The sequence below is a fragment of the Rattus norvegicus genome, chromosome 1 (assembly GCF_036323735.1).
Source record: "Rattus norvegicus strain BN/NHsdMcwi chromosome 1, GRCr8, whole genome shotgun sequence".
NCBI classification, from domain to species: domain Eukaryota; kingdom Metazoa; phylum Chordata; class Mammalia; order Rodentia; family Muridae; genus Rattus; species Rattus norvegicus.
In genome coordinates, this window is record NC_086019.1 from 223,114,941 (window position 1) to 223,135,101 (window position 20,161).

The 20,161-nt window shown below is 44.0% G+C and overlaps 1 pseudogene; it reads right to left on the bottom strand.

The window, feature by feature from the left end:
* Positions 1–8,110: 8,110 nt before the first annotated feature.
* Positions 8,111–11,876, bottom strand: Pwp1-ps2 (PWP1 homolog, endonuclein, pseudogene 2; annotated as a pseudogene).
* Positions 11,877–20,161: the final 8,285 nt, after the last annotated feature.

Below are 20,161 nucleotides of genomic sequence, written 5' to 3' on the forward strand. Positions count from 1 at the left end.
TTGTATCTCTGTCTGTCTGTCTGCCTTTCTTCCTTCCTTCCTTTCTTTCTTTCTTTCCTTCTTTTTTTCTCTCTTTCTTTCTTTCTTTCTTTCTTTCAATCAGCCATCACTTCTATCTGTCTGTCTGTCTGTCTGTCTTTCTATCAGCCATCACTTCTATCTGTCTATCTTTCTTTCTTTCTTTTTTTTCTCTCTCTCTTTCTTTCTTTCTTTCTTTCTTTCTTTCTTTCTTTCTTTCTGTCTGTCTGTCTGTCTGTCTATCAGCCATCACTTCTATCTTTCTTTCTTTCTTTCTTTCTTTCTTTCTTTCTTTCTGTCTGTCTGTCTGTCTGTCTGTCTATCAGCCATCACTTTTTTCTTTCTTTCTTTCTTTCTTTCTTTCTTTCTATCAGCCATCACTTCTATCTATCTATCTATCTATCTATCTATCTATCTATCTATCTATCTATCTATCTATCTATCTCTATCCTCTATCCACCTATGTATCTATGGAGAGAAAAGGGGACTCTTTCTTTGCTCCTTTGCTCTATTTGAGCCCTCAGCTGACTTGGTACCCACTCATATTGAAAGTTATGATGGATTGGATATGAAACATTCACCACAGGTTTGTGTGTTTAAATACTGCATCTTTAACCTGTGCCACTGTTTTGGCAGAGTGTGGAACTCTGGGACAAAGGACCAAGACAGTAGATGTAGACTAGCAGCAGTAGGTCCTTAGGATGATAGCTTGCCCAGCTTCTAATCTGATCTCCGTTTCCTGATCTATTGAGTTATGAACAAGCCATGGACCTCATGGACCAGGATAATCCAGCAACCATGCCTTTCTTGTCACAATGAACTGACTATACCCTCTGAAACTATGAGACAATATAAAGCTCTCTGCCCTCAAGTTGCCCATAGCTTGTAATCTTTGTCATCCTGGGAACAGCAACTAATGTGCTCACTCCACCGATTCTAATGCTAATGTCACCCAGAAAGGCTCTCCTAAACATGTACCTAGACATGAAGACATAATATTTTACCCTCTGTCTGAGCATCATTTAATTCAGTCAAATGGGCACTGAAAATTAACCACCACATAGCACAGGCTAAAACTTCCCTTCTGTGGCTAAATGAGAGTCCCTTGGATTGGTTTGTCTGTGTGGTGGCCACTATGACTAATGCCACAGTGAACACTGGTATGCAAGGGTCAATCTGAGTCCCCATTTGCAATTCTTGTGGGCTTTTGTTGATAAGTATAATTCCTGGGCTCTGTGCCAGTTCTACTCTTAATTTTTTGAGGAATCATCAAACATTTCCCTCACCTTTTGTAACCTTTTACATCCCTGCTAGCCAAGGGTGAGGGTTTCAGTTTTTCTGTATCTATGATACTTCTCATTGCTTTTATCATGTTTATTTACTTTTTGTGTTAAATTTGAAATAGTGTTTCACTGATTTGCATTTCTTTACTGAGTGATAATATTAAATAGTTTTTCATGGATTTATTGGTGCTTGTGTTATTGTAGTGGTTGTTGTGGTTGTTGTTGAGAAGTCTACACAAGTTCCTTGTCCTTTTTAAAAATTTTAATTGGATTTTTCATTCTTTTGTAGTTGGGGACAGGAGATATAGATGTTTTTTTCCTGGGTATTAAAATCCTAGAGAAACCCTCTCCTATTTTGTCTACAATCTTTTATTTTCTTACTTGGTACATGAAAGTTACATTAATGGAGGCCAAGTTACCAGTCTTTGTGTATGTGTCAAGTAGACATTGCCTAATCTAAGGGTGTGGACGATTATACTTGTGTTTTCTTTTAAGAATTTTGTATTTTTTGCCATTTTATTCAATTCTTTGGTTTATTTGCAGTTATTCTTTTTTAGTGTATAGTTGAGATGCACGGGTGGTTTTGAGTGTCTTAGTATTTACATTTTAAAAGGTTATATAAGCTTCTACAGTACACACCCAAATCTGCATCTTGAAACACAGAGCCTTAAATATTTACTATCTGGCTCTTTGCTGAAAAGGTTTGGCAACCTGTGTGGCTAGGTGCAGTCTTTGCAAATAGAGCACTTAATAATGTTTAATGGGTAGAGTCCTTCAACAACCACTTATCATCCTTCTATGGCATACAAAGCAATTAGCAAAGCATTGTGGGTGAGGGGAGAAGCACTTAGTAAGCCTTTTATTAAACTTTCTTCACCCAGCTAAGAATTAATTACAGCTAGCAAAGAATCAAGGGACTTGCAGCTAGAAAATTTTCCTGATAAGCAGACAGACAAGGCCATGAGGAGATGATAAGAAAGATGGTGAACTTCCAAGATGGCTGGCTTCTTCCTGACCTCTGAGACAAAAGCCTTGCAGCTTAAACATAACCCTGGTATACTTTTTCTCCCCAAGTAAGGCCCTGCTGCCTGTGGGCCAGGTCCAGCAAGTTCAAGGACCGATGGGGACCTGCTTATGATGTTTGTGACAAACCCTAATTTAGGAGGGGGGGAAGACCCTCTCAGACACCCTTAAGAATTCCAGCACTCAAGGAGAGGGTGAGTAGACATTGCCTAATCCAAGGGTGTGGATGTTTATACTTGTGTTTTCTTTTAAGAATTTTGTATTTTTGCCATTTTATTCAATTCTTTGGTTTATTTTGAGTTATTTTTGTGTGTATAGTTGAGATGCACCAGCTTCCCTCGTGCTTGGCAGAGGGTCTTTCTTTCTGCATGCCTTACTGTGTGTCTCCCCACCCCTAATAAACAGCTTTTTTTTTTTGGCTATTTTTTTATTTACATTTCAAATGTTATTCCCTTTCCTGGTTTCCTGTTTAAAAGCTCCTTATCCCCTCCCCTCCCCTTCTTCTATAAGGGTGTTCCCCTTCCCATCCACCTCCCTCATTGTCCCCCCCCTGCACAATGCCCTACACTGGGGATCCAACCTTGGCAGGACCAAGGGCTTCTCCTTCCACTGGTGCCCGGCAAGGCCATCCTCTGCTACATATGCAGTTGGAGCCCTGGGACAGTCCATATATATATAGTCTTTGGGTAGTGGTTTAGTCCCTGGAAGCTCTGGTTGGTTGGCATTGTTGTTCTTATGGGATTGCAACCTCCTTCAGCTCTTTCAATCCTTTCTCTAATTCCTCCAACGGGGATCCTGTTCTCAGTTCAGTGGTTTGCTGTTAGCATTCATCTCTGTATTTGACATGCTCTAGCTATAAACAGCCTTTTTTAACCTACTAACTCTAGTGCTGTCCTCTTTGTCTTAGAGACTTCTCCAGCTGTTGGTTATTGTGCTCAAAATTTTTCCTGCCATTTAATTCTTTAACTGGCAGAGAAAACAAACCTAATCCAGACCTCCTAGACTAATAGAAGAAGCTTGACAGTGGAAACTCAAAACTCCTCTGTGTAAAGATTGACCCTTTTTGTTGTTGTTGTTGTTTTTATGACTGAGACAGGGCCTCATGTAGTTAAGGCTGGCCTCAGACTTGCAGAAGGTGATCTTGAACTCCTGCTCCTCTGCCTCCTGAGTGCTGGCATTATGGTGCAGTGCTGGAGAGTGAATCCAGAGCTTTGTAGACACTTGGCAAGGCTACAGTTCTAAAGGTCAGGCTTAAATGGTGGCAAAGCAGAGAGATAGGAACCATTCTTTGAACCATTCCCGAACCATTCTCGGAAAAAGATAAGCAGTATGTTTGGAAAGATGTAGGCAAAGTGTGTACTTGCCCTTGTGTATGTATTTCTTTTTCTTTCCTTAAGTTCTGGAGAAGTGGTACCACTAAAGATGACTGGAAAAGCTCTCCCAGAAGAGGGAGAGCATTGAGAACACGGAGGGAGTGCACAGAGATGGGAAAGAGCACAGGAGGCAGCTGAATCTTTGCTCTCTTTCCACTTTTTGGCCAAAATTGTCTCATGACAACTTCTGCTCTTAAGAGAAGTTGAAAATGTCTTAAGAGTATCCTTCACAGATGATACTTTCCCCTGGAAACCAGGTGCTAGCATCCATTGTCCCATTATCCTCCTGTGCAAAGTCCGTATTGATAGACCTAGGGGAAGTCTGCTCTATGCTTTTTTAAAATAGATCCTTTCTCATACAATACATCCTGACCATAATTTCCACTCCTCCACTTCTCCCAGCTACCCAGTAACACTCTCCCAGATCCACTCCCCATCTGTTTCCTCATCAGAAAAGAGCAGGCCCCCAAACAACAGCAGGCAAATAAGACAAAACAAGACACAGTAAGACAAAGGCAAAAGCCCTCATATCAAGGCTGGGCAAGTCAACCCAATAAGAGAAAAAGAGTTCCAAGTGCAGGCAAAAGAGTCCCCACTCCCACTGTCAGGAGTCCAATAAAAACACTAAGCTAACAGCCAAAATACATACACAGAAGACTTGATGCAGACCCAAGAAGGTCCTATGCTTGCCACTTCAGTCTCTGAGTTCATACAAGCTCTGCTTACTTGATTTGGTAGCCAGGTTCTCCTGGTGTCCTCCAACCCCTCTGACTCTACAGTCTTTCTTCCCTGTCTTCTGTAGGGTTCTCTGATCTCTGAGGGCAGAGACCTCTGAATTCTCTCTCTGCATAATGTCTGACTGTGGGTCTCTGCAACTGTTCCCATCTCTGATGACTACTGGACAAGGCCCGGATCTATGAGAATAGTAGAATATCATTAGGAATCATTTCATTGATGATGATAAGAATTATATTTATTTTAATTGTTATATTTATTATAATTACATTTATCATTTATAATGCAACTATTATATAATTACATTTATCATTTATAATGCAACTATTATATAGTTACATTTATCATTTATAATGCAACTATTATAATTTATAACATAATATTTTTATATCAGTAATAGCTATTATTGCTATTGTTATTATTAGCCAGTCATGTTTAGTTCTACCCTAGGTCTCTGGGCTACCCAGTTTCCAGTTCCTGGCCACCGAAGCAGAGTAGGGCATGGGCTCCCTCTCTTGGCATGGTCCTTAAGTTAAACCAGGTATTAGTTGGCCACTCCCACAAGTTGTTTCCACCATTGCCCCAGCACATCTTTCAGTAAGGACAGATTGTAAGTTGAGCAGTTTGTGGATGTGTTGGTGACCACTTTTTTCCTTCTGTAGACTGCAGAGTATCTTCCCATACCAAAGAGACTAACACATAGGGGTAAAGGCTCCGTACAGGTACTAGCTCAGCTTCTCTACATTCAGTGAGCTGTGTGTATGCTGTCCTTGGAAATGGGAGGCCCCACTGCCAGTTTTTAGAGAGCAACATTCTGTTCTAGCACCAGTCTGGGCTGTTTAGGATCTCCACAGGACCCTCTTGGCCAGCAATTCAACTGAATGTAACCAGTCCCATCAGTGGCAGCCTCGTTTGGCTAGAAAAGAGGGCTCCTTTTCACCCAATAGGAGCCCTCACTAGAGTTACTCTCATGGATTGCAGGAAGTTTCCGCTGTACTAGGTTTCCTCACAACCATCTGCACTATTCCCCAATGTCAGCTGTCTCTCCTCACACTTTCTTCCTCAATGCCCAACACCCAACATGTTCCTTCCTGCTTCTGTCCCATCCACCCCCACTCCACCTGCAAAATTTACTCTATTTCCCCCTTCCCAGGGAGATCCGTGTGTACTCCCTTGAGCCCTCCTCTTTACCTCACCCTCCCCAGTTAGAGGCTCCAGGAAGGAGAGACCAGGACAAGGTAATCTATCTCAGCACTGGGGCAACCCTGAGAGTTGGGTCTGGGGGAACGTAGAGAGTGGAGAAGAACTACAAGCAGCCTACCTGGTCTCGAAGCAGGCATGGCATGTGATTGAGTAGGGAGTTCCTGCCCCATTTGTTGGCTGGAACACCCAAGGAAGTGGGGAAGAAGACAGGAGGGGGGAGGGGAGTGGTCTGGCAGCCATGGCCTGCAGCCCTGGTGAACAGATGCTTCACTTACCATTTGAAAACCACGTCAGCTGATTGTGTCTTTTATTTGCTTTTATCTATTTCTGCATTTTATCTTAGTCTGGATTTAAAATATTAGTCATGTTTACCCCATGCCTACTAGTACAGTGAGACAAGAACAGCTCGGGTGACCTTCGGTGTCCACACACATACTTGGAAAAACAAGAAACAATTCAAAGGATTCTTTGGCAGAGATTCGGGGGAAACCATTGTGATGTAGAGACTCAAATATGAAGGAAGACAGATTCTTTCTTGCTTACTTAAAACATATGGGAATGGGTATTATACAACTGGTGTGAATTTGAAAAGAAAAAAAAATCCCTTATTATAGCCTGGATTTAAACTAGAAACAGCTACAAAAGATACTAGATAAATTTTAATATGGGATATCTTCTAAATTGAGTCTGGGAATGTAAACATTTTCAGGTGTAATCACTCTAGCTGTTTGTAATTCTCAGAAGAGACTGTCCTTACCCTGCTGAACTGTAGCGGAAATGAGTCATGCTGTCGACAGCGTGTCCAATGGCTTAGGAAATGCATAGCGTTGGAAAAGAGAGAGAGCGAAGATAAAAAGATACAGAGGAACATGTTAACATGCAGAAAACTTAGGTAGCAAAGATACAAGTGCTTATTGTTATGTCTGGAAAGTTCTCAGAATTAAAAAAAAAAGAAAAAGGAGGGAAAATGTTAGTCACACCAAAGTTGTAATGAGGGGAGCCGAGAGCCCAATTTTTTCTTTTCTTTAGAAGTATTCTGAGAAATGACCATCAAAGAGAGAGTTACACAATAGCATACTTGTTAAGTAACTATTTTTAATACAAAAAAAAAATCATCTGTCCCAAGAAGGTGTGGCCTGTTGGAGAAAGTGTGTCACTGAAGGTGGACTTTGAGGTTTCAAAAGCCCACACCAGCCCCAGTCTCTCCACTCCCACTGCCTACTGCATGGGGATCAGGATGTAAAGCTCTCAAATATTGCTTCAAAGCTGTGCCTGCCCACTTTCTGCCAGGATGATCATGCACTGAGCCTCTGAAATGTCTGCAAGCCCCAGTTAAATGCTTTCTTTTATAGGAGTTGTCTTGGTCACGGCATCTCCTCACAGCAATAGAACCATAACTAAGACAGCGATTTACAGAGGAAGACTGGGGTGTGGGCATGGGAGTCAGGGTTATTTGTGCTGACAAGCATATCCTTTGGAACACTTAATGGCTTCAGGGGTCCTGGTACTTCTGCTTCTATACCAAACAAAGAGACAATGTCTAGAGGGTAGCCATTTGAATAACCATCCAAACACAAACAAACAAAAACCCCAAACCCTCAGGCTGAAGAAATCTTTTAGTTTGATTATATCATCAGATTCTCCAAATTCCACTGGACCAATGCTAGAACGTTTGACCTTATCAAGTGTCCTTGTTTCTTTTCCTTTTTCTCAGGTTCAACAGAATAGTTTAGATCCTGGCACAGTTTTTTCTGACAAGTAGGCTCTTATCAGTTGATGCCTCATTGGAGAGACAGCTGCAAGGAAGAAGTGACTTGGGTAATTAACATACAGCTTTCCTATGTGTTCAAGCGTTTGCAAGTGTGTTGCATCTAAATAGTTGACTAAAGCTTGCATTAAAAAAAAAAATCTACCAATACTTAAAGAGTAGCTGAGGAAAATCAATATCCAGGAAAGAAAGACAAATCAGAACATAGTCCCAGGCGAATGCTAAGAAGGCCTACTCCCTAATTTTTAATGAGTATAACTGCATCCTAATCTGGGGTGACCTCAAAGGCCTGGAGCGTCAGAGCCCCCTGAAGCTGGAGATACCAGAGATTGTATGCTGCCAGACACGAGGTCTGGGAACTGAACTTGGGTTTTCTGCAAGAGCAGTGTGCTCTCTTAATCACTGAACCATCTCTCTGGCCTCAGAAAGAAGAATCTAAGGCCACGCTACCATTAGCATGTCTTACTGGAGTTCTGACAGTGCTGAATTGTTCAGGTGCTCTGGTTTGGGTCTTCAGTGCTCTGTGAAGATTCACATTGCAGTGGGTTGAACTGGTCTCCAGGGTGATGACCTCAAGAGTCATAGTGAGAAGCCTTTAATTTAGATCGCTGCTAGTGTGTCCTCAAAGAGAAAAGTGAGACTCTGGCCTCTTTCTTTTTCTCAATTGAAATAATTAATTACTTAGTAATTAAGTTAGCTCATTAAAAAAAAAACCCACCTTTTTATTTCCAAGATATGCAGTATCTGTACAGTATCCAGTTAAAGGCAGCCCAAAGGCTGTGGACTGCCACCAAAGCTGCAGAGGGAATGGCGATGGGAACGGAGTTTGTTCATCCATGGCTGCAGATACACGTGAACAGTTTTAGGCCAGTTTTTTAAACTCCAAGTTAAGGTAAGCACACCAGGAACTGATCTTTGTCAGGACTCCATTGGTGTCTGTGGGCTCCTGCTCCTACAGGGGCCAATAACAGATAAACCTTTCGTGCTGCCAATAACCAGTCTCTCCCGTCTTCCAAACGCTTCGTTTACTGAAGACACAGTGTTTATGTCCCAAACCCGAAGCCCTTCTTTCTGTCCTCCAAAGGCGTAAACAAAGGGCAAATCAGGACAGCAGGAAGAACAAAAGAGAACTCCCATTTTCATATCTCTAGAATGAATGAGACTTGGTCTATCCCCTAAGATGTCTCAAATCGTCACAAATTTGTCTGTTGAAGCAGTCACAAGGCAGTCTTTGATCTCACTGCTCAGATCAAGACCAGAGATTTCATCGTTGTGTGCAGTAGAGCGCGCATCCAGATTATACACAAAGCCATCATCTGTACTGGCTAAGAAATGGGACGGTGAGAAGTGGTTCCAGGTCAGCCTCTCTATCTGCCCACTGAACCACCACAGACGGTGATTCTGGCTGGGATCTCTGCAGTCGTACAGAGCCACGGATTTGTCATAGAACCCAGGAATCAGAGTCTGTGCTTCAAATGGATGAAACTGCAGAGTCTAAACCTCGTCTGTGTGTGCAGTAAACCTGGCTGCTGACTTCCCCACAGGCAGGTCCCGCCCACAGGATTACAGTGCTGTCTGCTGATGCACTCACCAGCACGTTTCTGACTGTCTTACTCCAGGAAAGGTCAAGGACAGCATCAGTATGCCCTTCTGCTGACGAACTCTTTTTCCCTTTCTTCTTCTTCTTTTTTGAAAGCTTGCCTCCCAGTGTGAAGACTGGTTCTAGAGAGTCCACGATATCCAGGTCCCACCCCTCAATGACAAGGGTCATGTTTCCCACAGCAATGTAATTTCCAGTAGCCGCATCTGGGCTAGGATCAAAATTCAGCCATTCCACACTCAGGATATGCAGACAGGAGTATGTCATGGTGGACATAGAAAGACTCCTCTTCTTGATTGTACACGTGCACCTCTAAGTTACACTGCCCTTGTTCAGCACGGCCACAGACGATGAGGTTGCCAGTCGGTTTAATCAAGGAGTCTTCACGCTCATACTGTTCTGTGTCTTTCAGGGTGGCGTATGGACCCTGATCGTTACTGCCCTAGACAGTAAGACCCAACAGAGATTCACCAATGGTCTCAGCATCTGGGTTGTCCTCTTCGTCGTACTTGGCCAGTTCATCGTCGTCCAGTGTGTGGTCGTCTTGTGGATCCCCATCCTCCAGTTGCTCCCTAGACTGGACCTGGGTCCGGGCTCTCTGCCATCTTCTGAAGGACTGCCTGCCTCCTCTTCCTCACTCCCACCTTCCTCTTGTAACTTTTCTTTTGCTTCAGCAATGAGACGTTTCACTTCCTCTTTATTTAGCTCTACCTTGTCTGGCGTCTCTTTGGCCACGCCGCGGCGGACGCAGGCCACGCAGGTCACTTGGCGGCTGCGATTCATGATGTTCGGCCTGACTGGAGACCTGGTCTCTGGGAGAGTCTATGAGCTCCGCGAAGAGGAACAGCGCGCAGCAAGTTAGCTCATTTTTGGTTTTACTCTTAGCCATGGAGTATCTTGCTGAAGACCAAGAGCCCTGGGGACAACCGTCCATGGCCTAAACTCTGGAATTGTTGGACCTGTTGTTCATATAGCTGTTTATCTTAGTTACTTGTTATGGTGAGAGAAAGATGACATTCAACATTATCAAGTAATCATTAATGTATGTGTGAGGCTCATCTTTTTCTCAGCTGCTAGCTTCACTTCTGCTAATTATCCCCTCAGTTCTCTTGGACCAGGAACATCAGCCATGATTTTTGTTGTTGTTGTTGTTGTTGTTGTTGTTGTTGTTGTTGTTGCAAATAATAAGAAACTTAATCTACCCAGGTCTAAATAAGAGTTTTTAATGATTCAAGTGGCCGAGACTATAGGATTTAAATACAAGAAGAAACTCTCCTTCTCTGTCCATCTCTTGGCTCATTCCCTATTGGTATTACTCAGGCACTAATGATCCATTCATTTCCAAAGGTGACTACCGACCTTTAATGTTGGGTATCTTGTACTCCTGGATATGTCCAACCATTTGATATTATGACGTGACATTATCATCCTTGAAGTTCACACAAGAGAACCACACAATTGAGCTTCAAAAACAAATAAATAAATCACAAAAACCTCATAATGTTTTAAGTGTGTTTACTGTTTTGTGTGGGCCTTGTGGTGTTTGAATATGCTTGGCCCAGGGAGTGGCACTATTAGGAGGTGTGGCCTTGTTGGAGTAGGTGTGGCCTTGTTGGAGGAAGTGTGTCACTGTGGGAGTGGACTTTGAGACACGCCCCCTCCCAGCCATATAGAAGCCAGGCTTCTCCTGTTTGTCTTTGGAACAGGATGTAGAATTGAACTCTCAGTTCCTCCAGCACCAGGCCTGCCTGTATACTTCCTACCATGATGATAATGGGCTAAACCTCAGAACCTGTAAGCCAGATCCAATTAAATGTTGTCCTTCATAAGAAAGAGTTGCTTTGGTCATGGTGTCTCTTTACAGCAATGGAAACTCTAAGTAAGACAGGCCTCATTCATACTTTTCCTTGGCCATATACCATGTGTGGGCTGTCAGGACCAGCAAGTTGGACATAGCAAAGGAGAAATGCCTCTCATCAAGGACTCCACAAAGTTAGGGGTGAGCATTCTATTTAGCTTGCCAGTGAGCTCGCCTCTGCATTGCAGAGATGTAGTGTTCAAACTGACCAAGCCTGGGGCAAGTGCAGCTCCCTAGACCAATTGTCATGGCTGAGAATAAGCAGTGTTTGGCTAGGCCACAGAGTGTTATGTGCTTATCCTTGGCTCCAGAAGAACCATTAGTTTCCTGTAAATCACAAAGACGGAGTGGGTTTTTGTAAAACCAGAGATGAATTATCTCTCAAGGGAGGCTCAGCAGATAAACCTGTCTTCCCCACAGCAGCTTCTGCTACTTCTACTGAGAATGAAAATTGCTACAACAATTAACCAGGACTCATTAGACTCTGAATTAAAATGAAAACCCTAGCATTGCCCCCAGGGAGAGGCTATGGCTCTGTTTTAAACTCACAAATGCAGTTCAAGCCTGTGAGCCTCTAGGAGGAGGAATATACTGAGGAGTAAGGGCTCACACACTCACCTAGTGTCATCTACGAATCGCTCAGCTGTTGTCACTGAGCTGTAGTGGGCAAGCAAGATACAGCTCTGATGTTAGATGGGAGGAGGAATTCAGATCCATCAGCATTGAGCTTTGTGATGACATCACATAACTGCTTCTGCTTTAATCTGTAATTTTGATTTTCATTTGTAAACTGGGGGATTAGTACCATTTACCACAAAATTCTGTTGGGGAGCGATTGTAAAGGGCTTAGTGTCTCAGCAGATGTTTGCTCTGTTCCTATTACCAATCTATTCACTATCTTCCATATTTTTGGTGACAGATTGTCATGGCGATGGGAGGGATTCCGGACAGGAGACACACCCAAGTGCATTGCTACAACATCCAGAAGGATCACCCGGAACCTGACCAAGAGATAACTTCCTCTGTCTAGGTCTGGAGGCTAAGAGGGAATCCCAGACCTTGTGAGTGGAGAGCACCCGAGGAGGAGTGGCCTTCTGATGACATCCACATCATCTAGAGGCTCATAGTGCAAAAGCTAGACTTTCCCCAGGGTGTCGACCAGTTGTGTTTGGAAGGATGCAGGGCTTCTGGTGCCATCACTGGGCAAATCGTAGGCTGAGCTGGACGTGTTGATCACTGCGGACTCCACACCTGACTTACCTGAGAATCCCTGGAGGTCACTGCTGTGCCTCCGCCAGCTCTCCAGGCAATGCTGAGAGAACATTTGTTCAGGGGAAGAAGAGCCCCATTCCAGGCCAGCTTGGCCCCTCACTCTGCCAGCCAGTTGTTTGCAGTGGCAAAACAACTCTAGATGCCTGCAGCTTTGAAGGTGACCTTGGCCACTAGTAGGCTGAGAGAGCGCTGTTTTTTGTCCTCGCAGTGACATTCCTTTGAGGAATGACCGGGAGAGGGTAAGGAGAGAGAAAAGCAGGAATTCCTGAGAGGCTGCAGCCTATGGTCACACTCATCCAAGAATTTTACGTTGGAGCTTTGAGACTGTGTTTGGGTTCCTGTGTCGTAGGAACTGCATTTCACACAGCCTGGGACTCTGACTCTGTTACCGGTAGTCTACATCTATACCAGTATTTCCACTCTCTTGCTCTCTCTCCCTCCCTCCTTCTCTCTCTCTCTCTCCCAGTCTCCCTCTTTTCCTCCCTCTTCTCCCCCCCCCACCCCATGTACTGGCTGGTTTTGTGTGTCAACCTGACACAAGCTGGAGTTATCACAGAGAAAGGAGCCTCCCTCGAGGAAATGCCTCTATGAGATCCAGCTGTAAGGCATTTTTTTAATTAGTGATTAAGAGGGAGAGCCCATTGTGGGTGATGCCATCCCTGGACTGGTAGTTCTGAGTTCTGTAAGAAAATAGGCTGAGCAAGCCAGGGGAAGCAAGTCAGTAAGTAACATCCCTCCATGGCCTCTGCATCAGCTCCTGCTACCTGACCTGCTTGAGTTCCAGTCCTGACTTCCTTTGGTGATGAACAGCAATGTGGAAGAGTAAGCTGAATAAACCCTTTCCTCCCCAACTTGCTTCTTGGTCATGATGTTTTATACAGGAATAGAAACCATGACTAAGATACCTCTTTGCTTTTTCAAGACAGAATTTCTTTTTGTAACAGTCTTGGCTGACCTAGAACTCACAGAGATCCACCTGTCTCTGCCTCTGCCTCTGCCTCTGCCTCTGCCTCTGCCTCTGCCTCTGCCTCTGCCTCTGCCTCTGCCTCTGCCTCTGCCTCTGCCTCTGCCTCTGCCTCTGCCTCTGCCTCTGCCTCTGCCTCTGCCTCTGCCTCTGCCTCTGCCTCTGCCTCTGCCTCTGCCTCAGTTCTGGGATTAAAGGCATATGCTACCACCACTCAGCTTCCTTGGACTCTTCTTTAAAGGGTTAAAACAAGGGCCACACAGAATTGGAAATGTAACATTATAACTATAAAGCAAAAGTATAAGTCTCTTAGCAAGAGTTTCTATTGCTATAAACAGACACCATGACCAAGGTAACTCTTATAAGGACAACATTTAACTGGGGCTGGCTTATAGGTTCAGAGATTCAGTCCATTATCATCAAGGCAGAAACATGGTGGTGTCCAGGCAGGCATGGGACTGGAGGAACAGAAAGTTCTACATCTTGATGCAAAGGCAGACATGAGAAGACTATTTTCAGGTAGCCAGGAGAAGGATCTCAAAACTCATCCCCACATTGACACACTTTTTACAATAAGGCCACACCTACTCTAACAATGTCACACATCCTAATTATGCTATTCCCTGGGCCAACCATACTCAAATCACCACAATAGGTTAGGAAAAAATACACTCAAGATTGACAGTGCCCACTTGAGTTATGCTACTCAAGAACCCTGAGTACTATTCAGGGCTTCCTTTCATGGGGTTCAGGAAGAGGAAGTTGCTTACTAGATGTCTAGTCTAGATGGTGGGTCTCTGCCTTGATTTATAGGCTAGAAGGTACAGTCACTGTTTTTTAACTGCGCATGTCCCTTCTCCAAACACACTGGACTTTAATTATATTTATGCCCAACTGTGCATAGGCTTAAGACAGTACATAGGAGATGCTGGTCAGTTGAGAACATAGTTTTGCCTTGTTATAAATGCACCAAATCCAATTTAGGCCAGATGGGCCTTTTCATTCTTCCCCTTTGGTATGCTGCCAGTAAGAATAAGCAGAATCTGTTTAAGTTTGATCATTTTTATGTAGGGAAACTCTTATGCCAATGATTATAGGGAGATGTACTTGAAGCCCAGTTCAGGTGTGGTCCAAAGTTGTTAGGTGTATTGTTTGGACAGGCGTGTGTGTACATAGTAAATCAGTCAGATTCCCCAGTGCTTTTTTAGAAGAAGAGGCATGTACAACCAAGGCAAGTAGGGTCCTGGGTTACCAACCTATTCTTTATGCTTGCCTGCCTTGACTATGCCTGCCCTTTGTGGTAGTTAGCTTTATTATTTTTTATTGAATATTTTTAAATTTACATTTTAAATGTCATCCCCTTTCCTGGCTTCCCCTCCAGAAGCCCCTTATCCCATCCCCCCTCCCCCTGCTTCTATGAGGGTGCTCCCTCACCCACACTCCCTCCCAGCCCCCTGCCTTGACATTCCCCTACACTGGGGCAATGAGCCTCCACAGGACCAAGGGCCTCTTCTCCCACTGATGCCCTACAAGTCCATCCTCTGCTACATATGCGAATGGAGTCATAGGTCCATCCCTGTGTACTCTTGGGATGATAGTTTAGTCCCTAGGAGCTCGAGGGGGGAGGGGTGGGAGGTCTGGTTGGCTGATACTGTTGTTCTTATGGTGTTGCAACCCCCTTCAGCTACTTCAGTCCTTTCTCTAACTCCTCCATTGGGGACCCTGTTCTCAGTTCAATGGTCAGCTGGGAGCATCTGCCTCTGTATTTGTCATGCTCTGGCAGATCCTCTCAGGAGACAGTTATACCAGGCTTCTGTCAGCCTGCACTTCTTGTCATCCACAATAGTGTCTGGGTCTGGTGTCTGTCTATGGGTGGGGCAGCCTCTGGATGGCCTTTCCTTCAGTCTCTGCTTCACACTTTGTCTCCTGTGAATAGTTTTGTTCCCCCTTCTAAGAAGGTCTGAAGCGTCCATACTTTGGTTTTTCTTCTTCTTGAGCTTCATGTGGTTTGTGAGTTGTATCTTGGGTATTCTGAGCTTTGGGATTAATATCTACTTCTCAGTGAGTGCATACCATGTGTGTGTTTCTGTAATTGGGTTACCTCACTAGGATGATATTTTCTAGTCCATTTGCCTAAGAATTTCATAAAGTCATTGTTTTTGATAGCTGAGTAGTACTCCATTGTGTAAATGTACCACATTTTCTGTATGCATTCCTCTGTTAAAGAACATCTGCATTCTTTCCAGCTTCTGGCTACTATAAATAAGGCTGCTATGGACACAGTAGAACATGTGTTCTTGTTATATGTTGAGTCATCTTTCGAGTTCATGCCCAGGAGTGGAATAGCTGAGTCCTCAGGCAATATTATGTTACTTTCTCTGGGTTGCTTGCTCAGTAGTGATATTAGGCTGGAGATCCCTGTACATGAATTGTCTTGGGGGAAAACCATCCAATGAAATGCATGCTTAAATATCCTGGCCTCAACTCACTAGGTGTTGTAACCCCTCTTCCTGAGTTAAGACAACCAAAAACATTCCAAGATATTGTCAAATTTAGTTGGGAAGGGGAGCACTATCAAACCCTCTTTCCTATACCACAGGATGTGGTTCTGTTTGCCAGTCACACATTGTTTTTGATACTTCACTGTTTGATGTTCTCAAGCCACTAATCTCAGGCATGTAATATATGTAACTGGTTCTTACCTGGACTGAATGTTTTTTTTTTCATACAAGTTAATATAGAGTCAACTCACCATTCAAAGCTTCCTCAGTCAAGTCACGGTCTTTTATGTCTTGGCTTTTGTCTAAGTTTCAACACCAGGAAGAGATAGAGGACAAGGTGAGACCTAGTCCGAGATGATCATCTGCCCATGATAGCTTCCATGTGGTCCTTTCAAGCTGATGTTGGGTCATAACGTCTTTTCTCTATGGAATCTGCTGAAATGTCTATATTTAATATCTGTCTTCTCTGTTATTCTGTTCCACTCTGTTCCTTTTATAGCCTCTAGCCCCCAGGTAAGTGTCAAACAAGAGTGTGATCCCAAAAGAACTGGCTTCCAATGTAAATTTCACACTGTAATCTGAAGTTACCAAAATTTATTAATAACTTAAATATTGAACAAATTATAATATTTAGGCTATCCTGGGTCTATTAACCTATATGACTATAGGTAATCAAGGCTTGTCCCTTCAGCATTCTGTTGATCTGTCCATAATATGTCAGTTCAGGCAAGGCAATGGGCACACTCTCTGTTAGCATGAGTCTTAACATTTGCTGAACTTTGGGGGAGGGGAGCAAAAATGCTCTTGTCACTGAAGCTCTCAGGAGACGTGAGTTAAGCATGGGGAGGGGTTCTAGCAGCATCTTGATGCTATGGTGGAAGAGAACTGCCTGGGATGAGAGCTCAGAGCCCAGCTAAGAAGATGAAGCGATGTGGCTTCTTGTGACATCTAGGAGACAGAATTGGAAGTTTATCAGCCCAAAGAGCCACAAAACCAGCTCTTTTAGGATAGGATGCATGCATCGTCTCTCAAATAGAGGAAAGCTCAAGAGCTTCTGGCCATCTCTAATCTTCCCAGTGACGGGCAGAGGAGCACATGGGTCTCAAGGGCTGCCTCAGACACCTCCAAGACAGACAACAGCTTCATGTTACTGTTTCAGCAACACATTCCCAACTAGTACTAACCAGCTTCACAGACTTTTAAATCATGAAGGAAAATACTTAATACACACTAAGTTTAGGAAAGGAGAGCCTGGGGTGAAATGGGATGCATTCTTCATTCATAGAGCCCTTGAATCTGCATATTTGACTCAGACATTCAATGGAACCCAGTGGTTCTATTTTGATGGCAGCCAGACAGGTCAGGCCAGGTCTCTTCCCAATGCTCTGTCCTTGCTAGGAAGAGAAACCTTGATTCCTATCTGCCGTTGCTGCCAGATGCTGGAATAACTCCAAAGGACCATGCAGGATGAATTATCCCTTCCTCTTGGAGCAGGCCTAGAAAATGATGATATTCTAAAGAGATGCTGTGTCTCTCAATCTAACAGTGGACTCCAAAGAAATGGGAATTTTTTCAGGAATCTCATGCTGGGAGAAGGAAAGTTACAGGCCAAAAGGACACTTGTCTCCTGGAAAGACTTCTTTCAGCTTGTCAGATTTATGATGAGACTGAAGTCCAGACAATGATGGGTCAACAGTGGACAAGCCCATGCCTGACAGGGGCTTCTTAGGTATGCACATCATTGGCTCTCTATTTAAATTCTGATCTAACTTCAGAAGCCTGAAAGGCTGGAGAAGAGGGGCTATTCTCTGGAGCTTGTTGTCATTGAGTAAATCTCCTTTTTGTCTCTCCACTTGTAATCGGCTTATAGAGGACAAGTGGTCAGCCCTAGCTTCTTGGGGCATAGGCTGACTCTAAGTTAGGTAAGAACATGTCATTAAAAGTGGTAACAGCGGTAGCAACAACAGAGTGAATGAAGTCACAAGCAAAATAGATGAACTTGCAGGAAGTCATAAAGGCAAGCAGGCAAAAATAATTAATAAAATATTTTTTTCTCTCAACTCTCTTTTGTCTGGACTGCTGACAGAAGATACAGTCTGTAGGATTGTGGGTCCTGCTTCTGCTCCACCACAGGGCATGTGGAGGCACACATGGGGAGTTTGACCAAGCTTGTCCCATGCTATGCTGGGCAGGTGCTGGGCTTTAGGGAAGTGCTGAGGCACCGCTCAAAAGGAGTGAGACAGCTGGAGCCGGGGCCTATGAGGAGGCTGAAGCCAGAGTTCCCAGGCTCTTGGAACCCAGGCACTGCTAGAAGTTGAGGAAGAGCAACTGAGTCTGGGCCCACAGGCTGAATCTAGCCCCGGGACGGGACGGGGTGGCCAGGTATAGGAGATTTGGAGGGTGGGGGTAGGGGGGCTCTGGCTGGTCCTGTGGCTTGGTCTTGGTGGCAGTCTTGGCTAGTACTGCAGAGAGGCCTTCTATAGGTGATTAGCCAGCAGCTTTGTAGGTTAAGGCCTTCTCCATGGCTCCGCATGGCAGATCCTGATGAAAAGAGACAGTCTATGGTTCCAAATCATTTACTGCCATGGTGGAAAGTAGATGTGTAAAACCGTGCACCACTTCTCAGGGTGGACCTGAGATTAAATACCTTTTGCAGGGAGGAACGTTTGGGAAGGAAAGCTTATTGGCTAAGTCCTCTAGGCATCCAGGTACCTCATTAGAATGGAAATCTCTGTCTTGCTTGGGCCTATGTGACCACAGGTCACGTCTCTTTTCCTAAGTCATAGGAGAATTTGAAACTAGGAATAAAGGGTATGCATTATCAATACCCTGTCTCAGGATGAGTGGGTTCTAGAGGGTGAAGAGTGGAGCAGGAAGTCCAGTCATAAAACTGTTGTTTTAGTCCAGGTCAGAGGTGATGGTAGCTTGTTCAGACCTGGTCCTAACATGTTTGAATAGAGCTAAGGAGAGGGTCCAGAAAGACTCAGTGGGATATGTGGTGTGTCTGGTGGTGTCTTGGTGGGATATGTGGTGTGTCTGGTGGTGTCTTGGTGGGATATGTGGTGTGTCTGGTGGTGTCTTGGTGGGATATGTGGTGTGTCTGGTGGTGTCTTGGTGGGATATGCAGTGTGTCTGGTGGTGTCTTGGTGGGATATGTGGTGTGTCTGGTGGTTTCTGAGACAGGAAAGACGGCAGAAGGAGATTTGGTAATAAACTCAGAATTCCATCTCAGATTTCTTAATTTGAGATGTCTATTAGATATCCAAATTGGTGTTTCTAGAAGGCAAGAAAGTTGGGGACAATGTTAGGGTGAAGTTTGGGAGGGACATGGCTTTCTATATCTGAAAACAAATCTATACACAGGCAGGAGACTATGACGACACTCAGAGGGTCTGCCTCTCAGACGGCAAAACATTCCAAAGCCTTCTGGAAGACCAAGAAGGTACTGACAGAGAACTCAGTCATAGCTTAGGGGAAGGATATCTTAGTGCAGCCTGGTATCCATCTAGACATAAACAAAACTGGTCTTCTATCTCTCATATTCCAGAAAAATAAATGCCAGATACTTTGTAGTGGGTAGTGCGTATTACTTGTTAGGGATGTAGGAGATGGGTGGGAATCTCTTTGAGTTCATGGCCAGCCTGGTCTCCATAACAACTTCCAAGTATCCATTCAGAGTTATACAGTGAGAACTTGTCTCATGATAGATAGATAGATAGATAGATAGATAGATAGATAGATAGATAGACAGACAGACAGACAGACAGACAGACAGATAGATAGCAGGGGAAAGAGGCAAACACTATATTTGCCAGTTGTGACAAAGAGCCAACATGTATTATTGAAGAGCTTTCAGGTCGTCAAGGAGGAGACAAATAACCCAATTTTTAAAAATGAGCAAAGGACATGAATGGGCAAGTCACAAGGAGGACACATAGTACTAGCAATCACAGGAAGCAAAGGAAACAGCTCTTTAATATCACTTTATTCCCTTCAAGCTGCCAGAAATTAATGAGCAACAATATTACTGCTGGCGGGGAAGTAGGAGATAGGGGCTGATGTTGGCAGCAGATAAGAATGATTTTTTTTGGAATGAATCTGGCCACATCTATTAAAATAAAAGAGTGTATGTATATACACTTATGTAATATATTATATATGCACAATATAGGGACATTTTTCTGGGAATCTGTCCCATAGAAATAAAAAACAGTCGTGTTTGAAGACCCATATACAAAGGCCTGGCTAGAGATTGTTTCACTGGCCAAAACTAACCAAACGTAAAGATACTTTAAGGAGGACAAGCTGGAACGTGGACACCCCCTGCCCAACATGCAACAGCGGGAGGCTACAAACAAGAATGAACCAGAGGTAGACACGTTGTTCCTGAATGAGGGGGAAGAAAAGAGATAACATACGGTCACTAACGTGACAGCATTCCTCTGTGTATATTATATTCTTTTTTTTTTTCTATTCTTTTTATCGGAGCTGGAGACCGAACCCAGGGCCTTGTGCTTGCTAGGCAAGCGCTCTACCACTGAGCCAAATCCCCAACCCCTCTGT